Genomic DNA, 24600 nt, shown 5'->3' on the forward strand with positions numbered 1-24600 from the left:
TTAGGCCCTATTATTTAAATAATGTGTTTGAGTGTGTGCCTAAAGGGTGTTCCATAGAAACCTCTGAGATTTGTGTGTTTTTTTTTTGTTTTGTTATCCTTCCAGGGACATTGTAATGACCTGATGAAGATTGTAATGTCCTGCTGGCCATCACTGAATGCGGATGTTGGTGCATGGTGTGACTGACGGCTCAGAGAATGTTGATGGCTGCTTGAGTGTGAAAGTTTTGAATGTGTCATGAGGATGGCAGGTGGGTGGTCTCTCTGTGTAATATGCTTAATAAAGCTTTCCTGGGCTTCTTAAGAAAGAGGCTCACGGGGGCGCTGTTGCGCACGAGAGAGGATGGTCACTCCCGTGTGAGCTCCGGCGATGCTATTATAAGCATTTATAGAGACCGGTTCCGCTGGTGAAGAACAAGCATCGAGCTGTAACCCCTATAGACCATGCTGATGAACTTTGGTGACCGCAGGTTGAAAACCTAGTGAGAAAAAGCGCCTTCTGAATCCTCCGGGCGGCGGGAAGCTGAGCCAGAGATCAGGCCGAAACTGGAGGGGAGGAGCCCAGTGACAACAACGCGATTGGTGGCTGGGAGTCTGGTTGCTTACTGATACCGAAACGAACTGCAGGCGCTGCGCTCCTCGTAGAGCGCCTGCGGACCTCCCTGCCGCTCTCCCCCCTCCACCCCAGCAACTGGAATGTAAGGAAGTAATCACAGAAGTGATATACGCAGAGAGCCTGTCCGCGACTGCAGGGGAGAGGCGAGGACTACGCGGCCTCCGGATTTGCGATCACAACGTTCCAGGGCCCTCGGTGGGCACATCTCAGATAAGTGGGGCGGCGCAGGGCTGGGAGGAGAGCACAACTGGGCACATCCCTTGCGCCCACAGTACAATTGAGGCCTCCTTCCCCCATCCGGGGTACTGAGTGGTCGAGCCTCATACGCTGCACACCTGAATGTGGGGGGGGCGGTGACAGGCCCCGCTCTGGCCTTCCGCCATCCCTGCTAACCAGCACATGGCCACATAAGGAGACATTACAAGATCAGCGATTCACCATAGTAAAATACAGCAGAGCACGCATACCCCGGATCAAGTGATCGTTAGTGATGTCATTTTGGTGCTCTGAATGGTAAGCCAAGCAGTAAAGACAGTCACCCCCCCCTCGCCCCTCCGAGAGACATAAATCACTGTTGGACACGGGCAGAGCCCCTCCGAACTCCGTCCCAGGACCGCGCACCTGAGCCTCTTACGCTACATACCTGACCGCGGGGGAGTGGGCGATGGGCCCCGTGCCGACTTTCCTCCAGCTAAGCGAAACAGCACACGGCCACATAAGGAAGCAGTATAGGATCAGTGATTAACCACAGTGAAATACAGCAGGGCACGAACACTCTGGATCAAGTGATTGGTCGATGGGGTCATTTGAGTGCTCTGAGCGGTAAGCCAAGCTGCGAGGACAGTCTCCCCCTGCGGGTGGTGGGATCACGAATGGAGCAAAGAAACTAAAACGGGCTGCAAGCAGGCACAGCACCCAGTCAATACGAAGGGAGGAACCGACTGGAGAAAGTCATCCGAGAGGCGCCTCTAAACACGTCTGCGATAAATATGCCTACACCATAGATCAAACTACATTTACACGCCGACGGGAGTGACACAGCTTTGGAATCACAATAACAGCATCAGTACATGGGCGCAGACCCCCCCCATTGATAGGAACTGTTGGGAACAGAACAGAGAAGCTGAATACATTACCAACTGCAAGAGTGCGAACCAGGACTGGCCTGCTGTAAGCCATATACAAAGATAAGCTTGGCCATGCCTTACACCTGCCCGCCATAGAAAGGGTTGAGAGACGCATAGCTCACCCAGCGCTTTGGACAATAGACCAGAAAGAGAATAATGCCCAAAAGTTTTGGCAAGAAGAAGGGCAAGGGGCCATCGATAAGTACACGACACCTATACAGAAAGAGACGGAACTCGAGATGGAAGAGGAAACACCCCCACAAGATCAAGAGGGCCTGTCGGCTGCACTGATGGATCCTCAGGCGGTTTTCCTCGCAATGCAACAGGGCTTCTCAGGCCTCAATGATAAACTGGACGGGATAACGGCAAACGTGGCGTCCATAAAATAAAAACAAAATTAGACAAAACAACATCACGCAAAAAATAGAAGCAGAAACAAGAATATCTGCACTGAAGACGCCCTTGAAGCCTTGAAAAGCACGGTCTCCACGATGGCAATTGTACTAGGGACGGTGAAGTCCAAATGCAAGGACTTGGAAGCAAGGTCAAGACGCAATAATATTCGCATAGGAGTTCCGGAGGAAGCGATGAAAGGCTCAATGTAAAAAGCAGTGGAGACCCTCCTACGCACACTACTGGGGGACCCTGGATGGTCACCGATGTTTATTATCGAACGGGCTCATAGGTCATTGGCCCCAAAACCGAAACCAGGAGCATACCCTAGACCAATCATATCCCGAGTAATGAATTACAGGGACAGGGACTTAATATTGAAAGCGGCAAGGGAGAAACAGGAGCTGAAATGGGAAGCCAATATCATACGGATCTTTCCAGACTTCACACTGGCGGTTCAGCAAGAGAGGAAACTCTTCAATGGAGTTAAAAAACTACTTTGGGAACGGCAGATCCAGTATGCTATGCTCTATCCGGCGAGACTTAAAATTCATTATCAGGATAAGATCCACTTCTTTACTTTTCCTGAGGAAGCTGCAAACTTTGAGATGCACATCCCGGCCCCGTCTAGACAGCCTGGCACGAATGATACTGAGTAATCTTTTCAGCAGCGTAACAAAAAAATGGTCATGTTATGAAACGTAAATTCAGGATTGGCGGCTCCCCTTTAAGGGGCAGCCCTCTGTGGGGGTAAAAATGTTTCAATATGCAAGGTACGTAACATCGTGATGTCCCCCACAGGTGTCAATATGTGTGAGAGCAACTAATTGAACCGGTCCACTTTACATAAGACCCAGAAAAGGCATAGTCGCTGGGAATCGCCGCAGGCCTCCCTGTAGCAGGTGAATATTCATTTGGAGGGAGGGAAGGGTTGGGGATCCTAAAAGCACAGTTAAAGTTATGGGAACTGTGAGGGTGGGGGTCGGGGGGGAGTTGGGGATGTTGGAAGGGAGTTACGACAAGGATGGGAAGAAAACAAAAATCACACAGTTAATGAACACTAGAAATACCAAGAGTATACTAACAATACATTTGCAGGCACATGTTTACAATCACTTCATAGGTAACGGCTGAAACAGGCATTGATGATATTAAATTACTGAGTTGGAATGTTCGAGGTCTAGGCTCCAGAGTCAAGAAGAGGAAAATCTTAGCCTACATCAATAGACATACCCCCAAGATCATCTTCTTACAGGAAACCCATATAGGGCCACAACAGGGAGGACAACTGGTGCCAAATTGGGGAATGCATCAATACTTCACAGAGTACTCCAAAAGGGCCAGAGGAGCAGCAATTCTGATACATAAATCCTTGCAATTCACATGCACAGATGTGGAATGCGACCCAGACGGGATATATGTGATACTACATGGCATACTTCATGATAAAAAGATAGTTCTCCTCAACGTATACAGGCCGAACATAGACGACCCGGAATTCTATACCACAATTTTTGGGAAATTGGCAAACTTCCCCACGGCTTATCTGATATGCGGGGGAGATTTTAATACCATTCTAGATGTACATACCGATCGCACATCAACACAAACAAGAGTATTGACCAAGGCAGCACAGACAATAATCACACACATGGCCGACATGAACCTGAAGGACGCATGGAGGACTCTCAATCCCTCTAAGAGAGTGTACACATACTACTCGACGGTGCACGACATGCATTCCAGAATAGACATATGGTTGGTAGATAACACAGCTCTGTCGTGGGTCACGGACACTCAGATCCACACCAGGACATACTCGGACCACTCCCCCATGCAGGTCACATTACGAATCCCTGGCACCACAGTGAATAGGCCACCATGGAGATTCAAATCTGCAGCACTGTGAGATTTGGTTTATAAAAACGCAATGGACCAGCAAATACAAGAATATTTCGATCTTAACGAAAACTCTGTGTCTAGTCTAGCGATATTATGGCAAGCTTTTAAGGTATATATAAGAGGCAGCTCCATATCTATAGAAAGTGGAATCCTTAAAGATACTAGGAATAGATTGCACCGATTGGAATCGCAAATAGCAGCAATACAATGTCAATATGCGCTTAGTCCAACACCACAACTCAGCTCAGATATAAAGAATAAACTGGACAAATGTACTGAGGCAGCGGACCAAGAGATCCAATACTTCGATAAACCGGCGGCTGCACGCCACTATGGGGAGAACGAACGCCCGGGGAGGTTGCTTGCCAGGGCAGTGAGGGGAGAAAGGGGATCAATAACCATCCCATGTATTACAAATAGCGGATGGCTTGGTCACCACCAATCGGGGTAAGATACAAGACACATTCCATGCATTTTATGAAGAACTTTATTTGCCTCAATCAGATGCCACGGATGCGGAGATTGAACACTATCCCTCCCAAATTCCAACAACGCTTCTAGGCGGTTTGGTAGATATTCAGGCTTACGCCTGAACCCCAGCAAATCCGAAATATTCCCCATCACGGAGAACACAACTAAACCTCAAAACCTGCATGGCCTAATATGGAGCCCGACACACATTCTGTATTTAGGAGTGCACATTGCTAGAACGGCCCAACTATCGCAAGCCATAAACTATAATCAACTGGCAGACATGCTATGCATTAAGATGAAACGCTGGAGCGCCCTCCCTATCTCAATGATGGGAAGGATTCCATTAATAAAAATGATAATTCTTCCAAGACTCTTATGTATTCAGCACTGTACCGGTCTGGCCGGGTCGCGCCCTGTTCACCAAAATGTCAAGTGCATGCGTCTCATTCGTATGGGGAGGGCACCCAAGGGTGAGCTGGAAGATGTTAACTGATGCCTACTCAAGGGGCAGACTGATGGCACCGGACCTGGAATTATACTATCTGACTGCACAGGCACACTACGCCGCCCACTGGGCCACATTATTCCTGAACCCTGCAAGTCCATTTCCGGGTCAGTTAGCAAGAGAAGCCATCATGGCGCTCCACAAAATGACTAGACCAGCCCCCAAACACTACAACACCATGAACCCTACGAAGGTGGTGACCACGGCATGGGCTAAAATAGCCGACATATTTGCCACTGACAGGCTGTACCACCTGAGTATGCCACTCTGGGGCCACCCCAAACACCCTTCAGTATAGATGGAGAAGTGGAGCGTCACTGGACATCCAACGGCATAACCCAATGGGGTCAACTATTTCCTGGAAACCGCTTTATTCAGTGGGAGGACATAAAAGACGTAGTATAGACACAAACAATAATATATCTGTATACAATCAGTGACACAAAACATATGCCCTACCTTCCCGCATGAGCCACCATTAAACATGGGACTAGGGTACATATTCACAGGGGGATCACAAAAGGTCTCGGCCTCAGCACTGTACAAGATCATACTCCAGACACGCCTTACAGAGAAACGCACAACTAAGGCCAAGTGGGAACAGGCCCTGGGACAACAAATTGGTGACAAGGAATGGTCCCAGATTTGTGCACTTACCAAACAAATATCATGTAATTCCAGATACAGACTAATTCACTACAAGATAGTACAAAGGACGCACTACGCCCCTGAAAAACTCAAATGTATATATCCAACCATGGCGGGGAACTGAGACGAGATGCAATGCAGAAGATGCAAACATTTATCATATGTTGTGGGCATGCGCAAAACTGAGGGGCTACTGGGCTGAGGTATGTGAGGCCCTTGATGGGATGGCTGATCAACCAGTGGAATGGTCCCCCCTGGATGTGCCTGTTGGGTGTGGTTGAAAAAATGATCCCGATATGGCGCAAACTTTTGAACCTAATTCTGCTCATAGCCAAAAGAGCGATCTTGATGAAATGGAAAAGTGCAAACCTCCCAACCAAGGCAGACTGGGACAAAGATATGATATGGACAAATGTTATGGAAGAATTATATATAGATGCGGTATTACCCTCATCTAGACCAAAGAATATATGGGACAGGTACAAACTATATCTATTAGAGAAGACCGACCATGAACACTCAGACTCTGAAGGAAATTGATCATGTACAATGTATGAGCCAATGAGCAGTATCTCTATGTATTTGTATTACCTGTGTGCAAGTAAAATAAAGTGTTAAAAAAAAAAGAAAGCGGCTCACAGCTGGTCTGTGTCTGGACTCCACCATCAATACCACGGGTTACTACATATTTTGGCGACGAGAGAAAAAGACCCACGAGTCTACAAGCAGCAGAGAAAACTGTGCTGTGGAAGCTGTGGTGGGGGAGCAGCGCAAGGTAGACAACCCACCAACCACCCCCACCCTCTACAAGGCATCATCCATCCTCAAAGGGCAGGGAAAGAAAAATGTAACAGGAAAAGTTACATAAGGAATAAGGATAGGGCAGAACTGTTATAACAATACGCCCCCCGCCCCAGCCTACTCCAGCAGTGCAAAGCCTATGGCGAGATTCAAGACAGCTCCTGATCTAGGGAACATTTTTACAGGATAGAGGGCAACCTCATCAGATATAACAGGTAGTCCAAAAGAGCCCCAACCAGCAAGAAATATTGGGTTGTTAAGGATACTTTCAGCCAACTTTAGTGCGGTTAGAAGGTAATAATCATAATAGAAACCAGGAATCACATGGGCCCTGTCCTCCATGTCTTGTGAAGCAGCATAGAGCACATTGATTAACGCACTTATGAGAAATTAAAATGAATTAACCAGCCACTACCATAAGCAACACTGTCAATGGGATGAGTGCAGAATTGGAAGTGCTTGTGGGACCAGCCGGCATGCTGTTGGAGGGCTCGGAGCGACAGACGGTTGGCTGCAAAGTACCTAGAGGTGCAGGTGTGGATCAGTGTCAGAGCAGCTGGGAGCTCCGACCTCCACGCACACCTCTCAGAAGTGATGATGTTGGCAAGCCTACACCGCAAACTGGAAACTGACTCGACCACTGCGCAATGCCTTCCGTGCAGCGACCTATCGCACAAAAAAGGGGGGGGGCGGTCCACTCAATGAACAGATTCAAAATGTGTTTCTATAGAGCCACACCCCCACTGGAGTACGTGACTGTCTTCAATTATTTATGAATGAATCTATGGTAAGGCACACAAATGAATATAAAATAAATTATTTATTCAATAGACAATAACGTCCTACAACAATACATATCAAAATTGTGATAAAAAATCTGCTTCAACTAACACAGATACATGAATCAATAAAAAAGAGAACATGTATGAGACCGCATCTCAGAAAGGTGAATCAGAACAACCAATACATGTATACAAGCATATTATACAGACTTAAACATTTGCAAACAAATTTGGAAAAGTTTTTTTTCAAAAACCCAAACATATGAATCGCAGGTCAGAAACATACTATCACAACAAATGGAATGATTATGTTGATGAGTCAATCTAATTGAATGAGGTAAAGGAACAATATCCCATACTGCTGACCCTGTCTAACTAAATGTAGCAGAGTACATACACACCAGTGTTGCATGAATAATAAATAAGCAGTTGTAATATATGCAGATCTAGAAACACATCCCAGGTCTACGTTCGACACTCGTTGACAGGTCCCGGAGATAAATGTGTTACCGAGCTAGTCAATACAGAAAGTTTTGGCAGAAGAAAGAATAACCTGCCTTCTTCAGGACCCCAAGGGAAGTTGGAGATCCCCAATTGCATAGGCTAGAGGATCTTGATTAATTTGTTCCTCCGTCTGTGTCTTCAGTCAGAGGCAGCCAATGGCCCCTTTGCCCGTCAGTTGGTCCAATTTGGGCCCACAAGTCCTAAGGAAGGTCTTATTCAGATATTGACACATCAAGCCAATACTTTTGTCTGATAACAGCCTTAACAAGGTTTACGAAACCACCATCTGCACCGTACAAACTGAATGAGATAACATGTCTCAATGGATACAGGTTCAGCCTCCCGTCAATAACGCGATGTAATCCGTGCAGTGACATCACGCACCAAGAGTATGTGTGCAACCTAAATCACGGTTCCTCGGTCATGGGGAAAAAATGAGAGGACTGTTTCAAGAGATTCGAGAGTCTAGGAGGACTATAAGAACCCAGGCCACTGGGCTAGGAGAATCAGTGCACAGTGCTGAAGACCTGTAAGTTTAAACATCCTTATCCTCACAAATTCAGAACAAGGTACTGTTCACATTTTTCTTTCATTTTGGGATCATACTACCTAGCCTGCTGGTTTTGGCTACACCGGCACAGATAATGAGGATACCTTCACCACCATAGATTAGTATTACTGTTATATCGTTTCTTGGGTTTGGTTGTAGGCATGCAGGGCTAGAGTGTGTGAGAATGTAATATGCCCCATGCCACTTAGCTGTTACGGTAGTATGCTAAAGCTTGACAGTTTATTGGGAAATTAATAGCATGCACAAGTACATTTAGATGTAGCTTAAATGTTTTAAGGCTGTTGTCTTGTTGCGAGTTTGCATTTTATGTTATTTGTTGTGGCCTTAAGGTTTAGGATGGCAACTAATGAAGTGTTTGGTTAGTGCATACCGAACTACAGTGTACTCTATTGTTTGGAGTCTTTACAGATAGCATTCAATTTTGGTTTTAGGGATAGACACTAAGAAATCATTTGAAGCCAATACGGTTAATGTTTAGCGAATGTGCTTCGACATTGCAGCCAAGGAAAAGTTGTCTATTTCGGGAAAAGTCTTTAGAGATAAAACTATAGCGATGTGTTTAAAAATAGGCCTAGGTACAGACCTCAGAAGGAAATGAAAATAAGCCCAAAAAAGATATTGGACAGTCTGGACTATAAAACATGAGATACAAGCTAAGGGAGGAGTTAATATTGGACCCAGAAATGTACATATATGTTTCGTCATAGTGGACTTTAAATTAAGTTGGTTAGGTTTTGCACTAGGAAGTACTGCATGCCCGTTGGCATCTCCATGTGGGATGTGTTTTAAATGCGCATGTGCAAACTGTTGAGAGTGCAGGGTGTTGAGCGTGTGTTTACATAAATGGAGTAGATGTGTTGATGTCAAGAAAGTGCGAGGGGAGTGATTGTGCTGTGTTTGCAGTGTTGAGTTGGTTGTCAATTGGAATAGGAGTAGTGCTGAGTTAAATGTGTATTGAATGGGAGCTGTTCTGCATATTTGCAGTTGGATAGGTTTATCATGCGGACTCCTGAGGTTTACTTATGTTGGGGGGGTGGGAGGGGTTATAATTATTGAGTTCCTTGAGGGAAAGTGGAAGGCTGCTGTTCTATGCAATACGCCTTGCATAGCACAGGAGGCTGCGCACTAGCACTCAGTAGAAAGTTAGAGGAATTTGAACTTGGGCAGCCTAGGCTGACCTGCCTGGTCTATGCTAAAAAAAGGAGAGGTACAACCTAGTTTAGTTGGTTGACAACTTGTGGTTCCCCACCTGTCGATACTCTTATGTTGGAAAATCTTTACCACTGTCAGTCAGTAGATGTAAGGTAAATGAATGGGACAAAATATTGGTGTGCTGGCGCACGATGGTGTAATGTTTGTAAGGAAGGGAGATGTAGTGACTTTATGAATGTTGTCCTGTCCTGGTGGCTCTCTGCGAATGCTGATGGAATGTTGGTGCATGGTGTGACTGACGCTCAGGAGAATGTTGATGGGTGCTTCAGTGTGAATGTTCTAAATGTGCCAGTTGGGGGCCTCAGCACAGGCCTTCTTCCCTACCTTGCCCTCCTGGGATGATCTCCTACTGGAGAAAATGCTGAAGCTCTTAGGGAAGGTCAAAATACAACTTTTGCTCACTTTGGGGGTCTGTTAAGGATGGTATTCCTGTGATTTTCTGGTGCCGAAGAAGGGATCTGAAACTGCTTAACTTGCACCTGTGCACAGACAGTTTCAACATGATACCTTATCTTAGATCCTTCAGTCTCGGCACCTTCCGGAAGCCTACTTCCATGTATTGAAACACAGAAAGCATCTACGATTTTTGGTGGGTAACATCCACTACCAGTTTGCTGCCCTTCACTCTGGCCTTTCATCATCCGCAGGGATGTCACCAAGCTGTTGGCTGTGGTGGCTACTCATGTCGGGAGAGAAAAGATTCACGTTCTACCCTATCTGAATGACTGGCTCATTTGAGTACACACTCCAGAGTGACTCCTGTCCTCTTGTGCCACACTTGCCATCTGCTGAACATATTGGCGTTCCCCCTCAACTTTATAAAGTCCCATATAACTCACTCTCAGATGTGATAGTTCATTGGGGTGGCTCTGCATCACCAGTATTGTCCAGGTGGTACCCCTTTTCTGGTCTCAGAGCTTGGTACAGACCTCTGCCTTTCACTGTCTTCTGGGTCTCATGGCCTAATGCATAAGTCTGGTGCTAGAGGTTGGGTTGTGCATGAGGTGGCGCTAGTACCAGAAACACAGTAAATGGTCTCAGCTTGAGGGCAAATGCAGACTGGTTATAGGTCTTGAGGGATGGTCCATTGTATATCATGTGGAGGACTCTAAGAACCAACTTGCTGAGAGGGGACCTTTTTGGCTACCGTGGCCACAGTGGACAGTCATGGACGAGTCTCTGACGGCTTCAGTGGTCACCTGCATTTTCGGACAGTGGCCGGCCTGTTGTCCTTCATGCCAGTAGAGGAAAACTATAACCTTCTGAGATGAAGCCAACAGGGTGCATTAGGCTGGCCCTTGTTGTCTTTCATGTGACCAGAGTCTAATGGATAACACAGTTGCCATTCATTACATTAATAAGAGATGGTGTGGGGTTGCAACCTTTGGGCAGGGAGGCAACACGTCAACCTCTTTGCCTCCAGTGTCAAACAAAAATACGAGTTCTTCTGCTTTAAGGAATTTGCCCTAATTGCACTCTGGTGGATGCCTTGATTGTAGAATGGAACTTCAATCTCCACCATGCATTTGCTCAAATTCCTGACGTCCCACTGACCTCAGGAACATGCAGAGTTTTGGGTCAACCATCATTTGATCTCTCCGGACTGGTCCTTGGTGTAACCGGAACCATTAACATATCCATATGTCTTCCTGAGGAGTAGACCTGCTCTCCTAGTCTGAATACAGGGTCCTCTGCCCATGCCTGAGCAGTCTCAGTCTTCATGTGTGGCTCACGGAGTGGCACCTGTCTAATGAGGCCCTCAGTGTGCTCCTCTTGGCCAAGAAGCCGTCTTTCCAGTCAGTCTATGCCTGCAGGTTGCATAGGTTTTCTGGCTGGATCCCTTAACTTGTTTAATTTCTTCTCTTCTTAATTGTCACCTTTCCTTGGCCCAAATGGGCCTTCAAATTAGCACTTTTAAGAGCTACTTGGTTGCTATTTTAGTCATTAAGGAGACTTCTGACCATAGTCCTTCTTTATTAACACCACTGTTTTGCAGTTTCTGAGAGGGTTAAGATATCGGTTTCCACCATGCCAGTTTATTTATCCTGCATGGGCTTTGAACCTCATTCTTAAATTTTTTGCTGTTTGCTCCATTTGAGCCTGTACACTCATGTCATTCGAAGGTGTTCACCCTGGAGGCGATTTTTCTGGTTGCCATTAATGCTGCATTTTGCCTCCTTAGCTAGCCTTCTCCAAGGAGAGAACAAATTACCTTCCCCATGTAATGTTCTTTCGTTGGATGTAACTCCTATGGATTCCTCATCTTTGATATACCGATGTCCTGTTTGCAGCTTCAGAAACATTTTCAACAGCACAGGGCGCCACGTGTCATCGAGTCGATGTCTCTCGGTGGCTTCCATTCCCACGCTCGGATGTGATGTCGGTATAAATAGCTAACATTGCGCCTGTTGCCTTCGTTTTAGTTTTTCTCTCTTTCGCAACCACCCGACGTGAGGCTACATAACCCACATTGGTGTTGAAAGAGAGATGTATATTACAAAATGCATCCACACTGAGGGTTTATGCCGGGAGGTCAATGAGGAATCCGTGGGAGGAACATCCATTAGAAAGAACGTTACCAGGGTTAAGTAGTTTGTTCTTCTAATGGATTGTGTCCTGCCACAGATTCCCCATCTTTGATAGACTCCTGTAGCAGTTAGACGGAAGGAGGTGGGACCAGTGGATCTTTATTACAGGTTTATGTTGTGCAACACAGCTTTCCCAAACCTAGTGTCCTGACCCGAGAAGGTGTGTATCAAAGACCAAGTTGCAGCATTACAAATGTCCTGCACTTTGCAGAGCCAAAGTGGTTGCTGCTTCTCTTTGGAATGTGCCGTTAGATTTTCAGGAACATCTTTCCCTGACATAGAATAACATTCTGAAATGCACAGAATGATCCAGCGTGACAAGGTCTGTTTAGACACGGCTTGACCCAGTCTGTGTCCTGTGTGACCAACAAAGAGTTGATCATCTTGCCTGACATTTGCAAATATAAAAACTTACAGCCCTTTTTTAATCAAGTCTGTGCAACCTCTCTTCCTTCTTGGAAGAATGAGGAAGTGGATAGAATGCTGCAAGGATAATCTTTTGTGTCAGATGAAATTCGGATACCGCCTTGGGAACGAAGGCGGGGTGAACCCTCAAGACTACCTTCTCCTTTGAAAATGTAGTGAAAGGAGGTTTACATTAAGGAGCCTGTAGCTCATTCACTCTGTGAGCAGATGTGAGGGCCACAAGGAAATTGTCTTGAATGTCAATAATATGAGTGAGGAAGAATGGAGCGGGTCAAATTTCCCATCAAAAATGTTATTACCAAGTTCAGATCCCAAGCCGGGACTATAAAAGGGACCGGTGGGAAAATATTTGTCAGACCCTTAAGGAACTGTATGATAATGGGTATTTTAAAATAAGAGAAGCTGTGTTGCGCCCTAGGCATGGAACCTTCCTTGCTTAGCTCTGTTATTTGTTCCGATATCTTTTCATTAGTGCAAAGTCATAGGATTGGGTTGTTGAGGTGAAGCCCACACCTCATTGTGGTATGATCTGGAAATATCCTGGATACCTCGCTATTGTTTGTTTTACACAATGGATTTTCCACACAGTTTCTGGATTAGTGATAATTCCAATTATCCAGATCACTGTGAGGACGTATTGACACCGCCATCTCACTCGCACACACGGCCCCATGCAGAGCCCAGCTGTCTAGGACACACGTCCAACACCTTCCTCCAGGACCCCACATCCTCCATTTTCTACAAATAGCCTTGATAAAGACCCACAGGTCGAAACACGTGTCGGCTGACCACCAATGGGACTACGAGCCCACGCACTAAACAGATTGATGAATAAAATCAATTGGAATTATCACTAAACCAGAAACTGTGTGGAAAATCCATTGTGTAAAACAAACAAAAGCGAGGTATCCAGGATATTTCCAGATTTTAAAATAAGAGACTTGCTCTGGCATGTGTTTCAAGATGGACAACGCTGCCATGTAGCCTTTGGCTGTAGTTACCTGCGGCCCTGATGGTCCAGGTGTAGCAGAAAAGAAAGCACTGTAGGTGTATCACAAGCAAAAAGATCAATATCTTTAGCTCTACACCACCTGCAAAATGTATTACAACGGCAGCAGTATAGTGCTTTGGTTGCTGATCTTCTGGCTGAAAGCAACACCTCCATAACGTCTTCTGGGAGGTCCCAGTCCTTGTGTCTTAACCTCTCACAAACCAGGCGTGAAGGTTCAGAGTAGATTACTATGTGAAGAAGACGGCCTCCCTCTTATGAGAATAGATCTGCTCTCTGGGGAAGATGGAATGGAGGGCAGATGGACATGTCCAGAAGTGGTGGGTACCATGTCCTCCTGGCCCAATCCAGACCAATCGGGATCATGTACTTCCTGAATTTCCTCGGCCTCCTGATGACATGAGGAATGACTGGGACTGGTGGGAACGCATACAGGAGTGGAAAATCCCAGTCCACCACAAACGCGTCCCCCAGAGTTCCTCTCTGCAGTAATTCCCTGGAGCAGAACAGGTTGCATTTCTTGTTGATACTGGATGCAAACAGATCCAGTTGAGGGGTTCCCCAAAGGGAGACCATCTCTACAAGGACTTCCCGAGCTAACACCCACTCATGGGAAATTGTGCTCTGCCTCCTCAGAGCGTCCACCATTGTGTTCTCTTCTCTGGCTAGGTGAACAGCTGATAGAGAGATTTCCTTTTGCACTGCCCAAAACCAGAGCTGCAATGCCTCTCTGTCTGCACAATGATAGTGACCCTACACCTATCCCTTTTGTTGAGGTAATGAATGGCCATTGTGTTATCTGTCATTCTCCGGATGTTCTTCCCCTGTATGGGTGGCAAAAAGGCATTCAGCGCTAGTCTGATTGCCCTCAGTTCCAAAAGATTTATGTGAAGTCTGGATTCCAATGGGCACCAAAGACTGCTGATCAGGAGAGCATTCATGTGGGTTCCACGGCCCATGAGGGAAGAATCTGTGACTACTGTCCTCTTCGGCCAGGGTTGCCAAATAGGTTCCCCTATCATCACATTCTCTTCGCAGGCCCCCCCACAGGAGATCCTGTGTGACCTTGCTTGGGACCTGAAGAAGGTCTGTCGCCATGCCTGAGAATTGTGACCATTGGGATCTGAGGGACCTCACCCTTAGACGAGCCTCTGGCACCAGGAAAATGTAGGATGCCGTGAGACTGAGCAAACTCAGAAAAAATGAAAGCCAGTAGATTTTGTGTGTTTTCAAAGCTTGTCATCATCAGCAAGATGTATAGAGCCCTCTACTCAGGAGGCGAAGCCTTCCCAGAGGAAGAGTACAGGACTGCTCCAACGAATTGAAGCTTTTGGGAAGGTGTCCCCTGGGACTTCTTGAAGTTGAGGGAGAAGCCCAGTCTGTGGAGAGAGTGGCAGGTGCTGTTGAGATTTTCCAGAGCTTGTTTGTGAGAACAAACATCACATAGTAGGCATCCTGAAGATCGAGCAACACCATCCAATCCTGCATCTGAAGGGCCTGGAGTATCTGGGAAAGAGTGATCATCTTGAATATATCCTTCCTGAGGAACTTGTTCAAACATCTAGATGGGTCACAGTCCTCCGTCTTTCTCTAGAACCAGAAAATAAGTGGAGTACCAATCCTGGTATTGCTCTGCTACAGGTACCTGTCACGATCCATGCCCCTGACCCCCTTAGGTGTAACAGCCCCTTGGCAGCAGTGGGGCTAAAGCCCTTCACACTGGCCCCAAGGGACTTAAAACTCCATCAGAAACATACATCGAGTCAGTCCTGGCGCCTTTGGTGCCAGGCTTATTATCAGGAATAAAGCAATACCAGTTTTGGACCTTAATCCAACATGGAGGCCTATTACACAGCTCAATTCTTTAGAACCAAGCCATGCTGTCTAGTGTTTTGGGTGTGGCTGGGCCTGGAACTACTTGGCCTGGAACTACTTTACCAAGGCTATTTAAACCACACCCAAACAGCAGAACATGCTTCGCGTTATTCTGAACCCCTGCAGCGTAACGCTCACTGAGTCCAGCTCCTGCTCATCTGCTTCTCCGGCGGCCCGATCCTGAAGCCCTAGATCCGGATTCCATTAATAACCTGGAAGAACAAGAACAGCATTAGCGAGCAAGAACACTTACCTGTGAAGTAACCGGTCTTGAATCCATCCTGCGCTACGCTTACCTCGCCCATCTCCGGAGTTCGCCGCAACCTACAAAGTTAAAGAAATAAGAAGAGCATTAATAACAATTCTTACCTGGGCAAGCAGCGAGTCCTGGCAGCACCCTGCGCTTCTCTTACCTCGCCCATCTCCGGGTTTCACCATAACCTGCAAGGGAGAAGGAACAAGGTCAGCATTAACACAGCACTTACCTGGGCAAGCAGAGCTTCGATCGCTCATCTCTCCGGAACATCACTGCAACCTGTACAACGAAGGGAAGAGAACACAGGTTAGCAATTAACACCAATGAACAGCAAAGCGCTCCGCACATCAATAACTCACCATGGTCTTCACCATCGGCGCGGCAACTCCGAGATCACAACCATCACTGTGAAAACTAAAAGAGACATTGTTAGGGAACAGCGTAGTGGAGCAAGATGCCGAGAAGACAGAGAAAACAGAGGGAAAGAGACAGAATAAAAACGGAAAAGACATTATAACTCGCCTGGAAGACAGCAAGCAGAGTCGGAGTCACAGCCGGTCAGGACCCGACATAAGGACACACGGACCAGTGAAGCAACTAGGTCCATGGAACGCCTGCACCAACCACACGCCCCTGCACAGAGACGCAGGACAGAGAGTTCAACGCACAAAACCCTAGGTGAGCAATAACCCCAAGGGAGGGGATTTGGACCAGAGGGAGGTGGGAGTCCACCCATCACAGAACCAGTATCTTAATCCTCCATTCTCCTGTTATAGGTGCTACCCAACATCTGGCACATAACCAAGCAGAGAGGGGTCCGGGATAGCGCTTAGACCTCCATCCAGTATCGTGTGGCGCCCCCGTGGATACCAGGTGAGCGTAACAGTACCCTTTACACAGAACCTTTTTCCAATAGGGTAAGAATCAGTCCTAAGTGAAAAGATCTTTTTTATAAAGATGTCTTCCAAAAAAAACAAAAGAAAAACGATTTAGAAAGACCGGTCTGTGACTGCATTGTAATAAAGAAAGAGGCAGTTCTATGTGAAAATACCTCATTATTATGGTCTCGTGATGTACAAGCAAAAGAAAAACAGCCAACAAAAATCAGTCTTTTTCTCATGAGACCTTAATAATGAGGTCTTTCACATAGAACCAAAGAATCTCCTGCAGAAGGAGCGGGTCTGGTTCCTGAAGATATTGCTCGCTTGGGGGACAAATCTGGGGGGCCTTTTGTTGGGAAGGAGCGAGGATCTTCCCACGCCCCTAGGCGATACCGAATGAGAAGTAAACGAGAAGAGAGCTCATCCATGGAGCAGGCGGGAGGGGAATGCACATAGAGGAGGGTGCACAATCAGCTTAGTGCATGCATTGCAAGATATATGGTAGATACGGGTGTGAACACGATCTTAGAATTTAAGCCCAAGCGCGGCAAACAGCATTTTGTGTCTTAGTTTTAGACCGCTTGCATGAGCGTGAACACCACCCCCCCCGGCCAGGTTTCAGAGATCCCCAACATCCTCGATTGTTCAGAAAGTTACAGGCCCTTGCGCCCTGGGAAGAATGTGCCCTACAAGGTCATGAGAAGGGAGCAGAGTGCCTCTTGGCAGTACCATCCCACGGAACAGATAGCAAGGCCTTCTGCCCACAACAATCCCCACATGAGAAATACAGCTTTGCCATGCTTTCATCCCATGACCCCCGCATGCCATAGCACCATGCAAACCCAGACCACCGACCATAAAACCACCGACCCTCGATCAATCACTAAGATCAGAAGGCAAGGCGGTTGCGCCTTCAGAAATGAGTCACATGATTTGTGCAGCGAGGTTCAGGGTAGCATCAGAATTATAGCCTAAAACTAAGGCGGAGGACCTTGGGAGTTACTGATCTGTCTGGGAGCGAGGGAATCATACGAGTTAGTGTGTCCTCGGACCACCACACCCCCGAGCCCATCCCTGTATCTGCCAGGTGCATTGTTACAATGATAAAATAACATTGTTTGTGCAAGTACCCAGTTAATTGTTAGGCCAGCTTCATCGTGGATGACGAGCCCAGTGATACCCACGTGGACGAAGATGGACAGATGAGGATGGACCAATGGCCTGGAATCCCATATGGAGCAGGCCCTACATGTACAGGTCTCCTCCAATCCGTATTGTAAAATTCTACTATATGTAGTGGCGTCATTAGTGACGTTGTTTGTGCTTATAATGTGCCCCACATGCCTGCAGAGCTCAAAAAGTTTGTCAGCAGCAGCGTTTTTTGCTGATGCATTTCTATTTTTGAGAAATAAATACTTGTGATCCTTGCAAGCATGTCTAAGGCCTTTTTCCCTAGCGGGCTGTATTTGTCCTGATAGGGGCGTGCCTTCATTTGTACCCATGAGCTACTGTCTGCAGCGCCCAAGCATTCAAAGTAATGTGTTGCCATTCTTTGAGATGCTGAGTTAACCTGCCTCCCACCAGTGTTTTGTGAGTGAAGCACTCTAAGTGGTTTTGGGGCTGGCGCTGTGGCAGAGGGTAATGAGGAAGTGACTATAAGCTGTTCCTCCTCTCCTCTTCTTCTGCCTCTTGTGTCACGTGGGAACCTCCTTTGGCCTCTTTGGACAGACTGGACTCTACTTCTCTGTCCATATGAAGAGTATAAGTGAAAAAAATGCCCTCTACAACTCTGGGAAGGCGGATGTTGCTGTTGAGGCTAACGGATGGCTGCACCCCAGGTTTTTGCAGCTTCTCTAAGCTTTTTCCAGCCTTAGCCCCAAAGAGGTTTGACCCATCGAAGGGCATGTCCAAAAGTCTCAACTGGACATCGGGAGCAAATCCAGGTTTGCACAGCTATGCGAATCTACTTATGACTGAGCTCGCTCCCATAGAGCGACCAACACAGAAGGAAGCATCTAGTCCCGATTGCAGATATTGACATGCAGCCTTCTTACCATCATTCATGATGTTCGTAAAGCCATCCCTCATTTCCCCCTCAGGAATATTTGCAGCGGCTTCAGAGACAGCATCCCAGAAAATGAATGTGTACTTGGCTAATGCACAAGATGTATTAATGGCCTTAAGCGCTATACTCCCAGCAAAGGTCACCCCTTCCCCTAGCAAGTCATATTTCTTGTCATTCCTATAAGGTGGGATGGTTGGATAAGCAGCTTCTTGTGCCACCAAGCTCTCAGGAGTAGGGTGTCTGGAAAGAATGGCTTATATTTTCTTACCAACTTCTTGTTGACAGCACAAGTGGTGTCTGGCTTCTGTCAATTTTCCAGGATAATGCTCTTGAGTGCAGAATGGAAAGGCAGTACAGATTCTTTGGAGGGGTGGTGGGAGTGCTTTGTCCAGGATATTTTTAAGGTCATCCTGTACTATATCCTTTGCAGGACGACTCCAAATCAAATATTCAGTGAACCTGTTCATCAATGACCTGTACACCATACTTGTTTAAACAGCTGAGTCTGGTGAAGCAAATTCCACTTCTGGAGAAGTGTCTAAACCACTGACTTCCTTAAGGTAAGTAGCCAAGTCCTCTATTCGAGTTCCTGAGGGACATTGGGCCTTCCGAAAACTTACATACCCGAAGGGTATAAAGTCTTTATCTAATTCCTCCTCAAAAATGTATCCAAAAGACTTCAAGAAGTCCTTCTTCAACAATGGTTTAAAACCTGCAGATGGATCAGAGAATAATTATGATGGTTTTGATGTCGAAGACCTCAACGTCGAGTCCTTCAACAGGGAAGTTGTGGAAGCCTTTGGCATTGATGCTTCTGTTGCGGTCCGCACCGTCGATGCCACTCGAGTATGCATCTCAGAAAGCTTCTGGAGGGGCGCTAGTGAGCAGCGATGAAAATGACTGCCTGATTATGCAGCTCTGCATCCATCAACATCCTTTTCAATTAAAATCCTGTTGTCTCGGCATAGCAGATTGAAGTAAATACAAATGCCTGGGTTCCAAATGCGGCAGCAGGAATCTGGGTGAAATTCAGGGAAATCCTACCCTCTGCAGCACTGTTTTGCTTGGCTGCATGGACAGCCGCTGCAGATCCTGTGTCAGCTGGGTGAGCGTAAGCAAGCCCGGGCACAGCGGCTAACGGAGAAACAGACCGGCGACATCCGAGCCGGAGGAGTCGGAAGGCGGACCTGAGCCACCAAAAATACTGTGCAGGGCACGATTGCCCAACACTTTGCTCCATGAGGGGTCCAAGGGTCTGGGCTCATAAGTAGATCTGAGTGGCGCAGATGGGACTGCCATCTTCCCTGGAGCCCTGGGACTGTGCCTGGCGTGGCCCACCAGGAGGAAAGTGTGGGAGGAGCAGTTTGGTCTCCCCTACTGATCCTGCTTGGGGCGTGGGTTTAGCTGTGGTTGCACCGACTTCATGAGCCCAGATCAGGCTCCTTTCATATGGTACTGCTGAGTGAGATCTCCTGACAACTGTGTTTGCTGCCTGCGGCACGGTGATCACAGTAGTGACAACGCCATTACCGCCTTGATCCTCGTCTGCAACACTGTTCTAGGCTCCTTCCATAGAGGGGAGTTCTGAAGTCTGATTACCTGTCCCACCTTGGGGTCATTCCACTGACAGCAGCTGGCTACACGCATGCACCGGACAACCGCAGGGTGTTGTGCCCCCAGCAACCTGTTAAGGATTTCAATCTGGTGACACACACCTTGGTTTCGGCCTACTATGTAGCGGACAACTGAGATGCCTTTCTCCTTATTTTATGCAGATTCAATCTGAGGTGGTACACAACTCGTATCAGACACCCTTTTTCAAATACCCCGGGTCACAATGGACCATGAAGTAGCGTGGTTGGTGAAAATACAATATTTATTTATTTTTAAAATTCAAAAGAAATGCATTTTTGATATGGGGCAGCAATCACCAATGGGGTGATAATTACAATTAAATTAGAAGCAATACACTTAATAAACCTTCTCCTAGAACATAAACAAAGCATCAGGGAATAGGAGCACTTTTTGAAATAAGATAAATAGCACCCTAGTTAAGGTTTCCCCCTACAATGTTCCCTCAACCCACAGATAATCGAATTCTGAGTGGATAGAAAGAAGCAGCAGGTAATCAGGAATAAGAGGCAGAAAACAGAATAGAAATTTCCCTTACCGAATAAGAGGCACAAACAGACTTTAAACCCTTAACAAAGGCCTAATATAACAAACGAAAATGGCAAATAATTAATTAATGTGTGGTTAAATTATAATATACATATGTTTTATCACAATAGCATGTATGCTATATCACTGGGATTGTAAAGATTGGGTACTCCGTATTTTTTGTTGTCGGTGGGTCAGATCTGCACGATGGGAGACTATTAAAGCAAACTAGAAAAAAGAGATTGACTACCCCTCTCTACTTGTTCCCTAGTCCCTGCCAGTCAGTAAATCAAAATCCTATTATCACTAATAGGTTAATCAGTACATTACACAGATCTACAATTTCTTAAAGTTACACAAATATTCAATCTTATTTGGTCTTTCACCTTTCTTAAAAAACACATTAAAACTGATAAAGTATGTGAACATTCATAAAACATCAAAGACACATGTCTTAAATTGACAGAACAGTCAAAAAATCAAGCAAATCATCACATACAATTTCCAATTTTTTAAACAACTTAATTTAACTACAGTTCAATACAAAAACAAAGCAAATCTTTCTGGGAAGCTAGATTTTTTCTAGTCGGATAGACAATTGTGTAATCTGGTGTTTGTAAATTAATATATCTGAAGCAGAAAGCTACTGTTTGTTTTTTTCATAACCACCCCTAGCTTTCAAATCTTATCTTCCTGGTTCTAATCAATAGTACAATTCATATTGCAGAACCAGCATTCATTGTTATACTGCACAATCTCAAATGCTGTTGGTCTACTTAGTGTATCGGCCATCTTCAGGACAAAAATAGTTGTACAAGAAGTCAATTCTTCCCCAATTAGATGCTTCTTCAAATTCAGTCTGGAATTCACTATACTTGGTTTGAGACATTGAGAAAATTCAAAATGTGCGATGCTGATGTATTCTGGATCGAAATTTCAGGTGCATCACACTACCTTATTTAGTGATGTGGGCTGAATGATGGGCCATCTCACTTGTTTGTGTAGTTACAAAACTAGTTCTTGCTGAAGGTGTTGGATCCTTTTGCACTATTAATCCACCTTCTCGCCTTGCTGCTGAATTCTTTATCGCTACTGTTGATTCTGAAGTTCCAACAACCAAAGAATGGAGCGACTTCAGATGACAAGGCCAGGTATTCTTGTCAATTTTTCAATACGACCTCAGCTTCGCTCCTTCAGGCAGGGTATTCCACCTATTTGTTTGGCGTGGGAATCTGGCTCTCACTCGTTCGCGCTCGCTCTGTGTAAAACCAAGCTACAGAAGCGAGCGCAAATGAGTGCGAGTCAGATTCACACGCCGAACAAATAGGTGAAATACCCTACCTGACAAGATAAGGCTATGTATTTCCATGGGGTAGGGATTATACTCACAGTCCACTTTCTATTTTTGGGATTTTTGGACAGTCAACAGGGTCTGGTCACCACATGGCTGGCGCGTCTGGCAAAAGACAGCTGGGCAGGGTCTGATCTCTGGGTAGCGAACAGCTGGGCAATTCGGGTCACTGGATGGCAATTCTCCTGGCAAAGGACAGCTGAATGGCAGGCAGGATTGCAGTGGGCATGCAGGTAATGGGCAGCAAGCCAGGCTGGTTCAGGATGCTTCCCAAAAGAATACCACAGCTTTCCCCTTTGGTTATTTGGGATTTTAGTGGGATTTCAGAATTGAGGCCTTGCTGCAAGGGTCAGCAACGCTTAGGCCTTGTAGTTAGGATCAGCAAGATGGATGAAGCAGATCAGGAACACAGCGCAGGAACTTCAGGAAGAGTGTGTCTGTGGAGTCTTGTCAGGGACTCTTATTTCTAATGCATAGTGACATCATCAAAGTATTTGGCTGGGCAGGCTTAACTAAGCCCACCTCTAACCGACTGGATTGGTCAGGGGTGCTAGTCCACGCCTCACTCTCAACTGGTTGAATTTCAAGACAGAATGTCAGATTTATGATGTGAGTTTTACAATGTTCAAAAACCTCTCACAGTTACGTTAGCTAAAATCAGATTTTTCCACAAATGGTAAGTTTATGCAGTTGAAGTCTCTTAGCAACTTACATAAACAGGTTACATATTTTATGCAGACCATTCCACTCCAACTCTGAACTCTGTGAGACATTGTTTCCCCCTTCTAATACTTTTTGGTAATTTAGGCGTATGAAAGATTCAGCCTTAAATTCTGTAACTTTATACACGTGTGTGGATTATCATAAGGGAGGTAAGTATTAAAATTTGCAATGACACCATGGATACTTTCCTTACATCCCCAATTCTTTGCCATTTCTGTCCCGAAGGTGTCAGTGAATTCTACAATGTTTCAAATTATAAACCACAAAATCACTTTTAAACTGCAAGATTTTCACATTTTTACCAAGTCCTGCTGCAGAGATAAAAGTCTTAACGTTTTTATTAATAAATTGTCTTTGGAAGCAAATGGCAGTCCTTTGTCCGTCACTGGACCAGCTGCCACCAACCGTCAATTCCTCTAGAGTAAGGTGGGGGTTTCCCAGCTTGATTGAAGGTTTATTGCCCCTTCCCCACTTCACACTTCTTTGTCCTGGGAGTTCCATTGTCCGAGGGTTCAGCCCAGGCCAGATTCTGTCCAACCTAGTAATTATCACAGAGGTGTTAGTATCTACTGAGAGTTTATGGTGGTTCCCTTTCTTGGGGGAAGCCTTAGCTCTGCCAACTGGAATAACCTGTTTTTAGAAGCTTGCAATATCCAGCCAAGGCAGTTTAAAACCTTTATTTTCTTTTATTTGGTCCTGAATCAAAAAAACAAGCCTGTTGAATATAACCATTTCATAAGTGTTTCCCAGCAGCCACAGACAATCTTTCATTCAACATTTTCTTTTAAACAGCCATTTTTTTCCTTTAGTTTGCAAAGCCCGTTTTACACCTGTGGTGCAAGCTGCTAGCCCTTTGCTTCTTAAATTCGGTTTTTGACCTTCCATCCGGATTCCCACCCTGTTTTGCAGCCATAGTTATTTTCTTGTGGGAAGTAGTTTATTTGAAATACAGATGCACTAAAATTGACATAGCCCAGCTAGCTGGAGTTTCTTTGAACTACTGATCTTTGACACTTTTTAACCCAAAAATGAACGCACTTCCCGTGTGGGTAAATGAAGTTTCTTTGTTGATTCTTCTCAGATTTGGTTTGACAGAGCCTGCCATTCAGGGGTCATGCTTGGTTTTGCTGAAGCACAATGGGATATAACTGGGCATGCCAAGGCCTTATTCATAACAATAGTTTGAGGAAGAACAGATGGAAATAGTGCCAGAGCAGCATCATTTTAAAGGTGAAAAGGGACTTTGGGGACTTTAGCCCGCAGCAAAGCAACGCTGCTTTTTCGCTCTATTTCTTTTGTGCATGTAAGAACACACTGGCAGGCTTCCTCAGTGTGCCCCCTTGTTCCATCCTGCCCAATATGTGCTCAGCAAGATGGTGCAGCCATCTTTTTGTTGCTTCAAAACACAGTTTTGAGGCCATGGTGCACACAGGCGCCAGCGCAGCCATTTTGTTGTTTCTGCTGAAATGAAGATTTGTTATGGATGGGAGGAATTGTGTTCAGTGGGTCAATGTAGCCCACAAACTAACTAGCACATTTTGGGGCTAGCACATTGTTCCTTTGGCACATTGAGAAGCTGTGTCCTCCAGTGCTGTGGTGGCTCCCTTTTTCTTGCTCTGATCCTGCAAACATTACATGAGGGAACGGGAAGAACAGGTAAGGGCCAATGGACTCCTACACTAGTACCCCACATATAGAGGCCATGGCGATTGATACGGCAACTGGTAAGACT

Source organism: Ambystoma mexicanum, chromosome 8 (genome assembly GCF_040938575.1).
Source record: "Ambystoma mexicanum isolate Mex_15411 chromosome 8, UKY_AmexF1_1, whole genome shotgun sequence".
NCBI lineage: Eukaryota > Metazoa > Chordata > Amphibia > Caudata > Ambystomatidae > Ambystoma > Ambystoma mexicanum.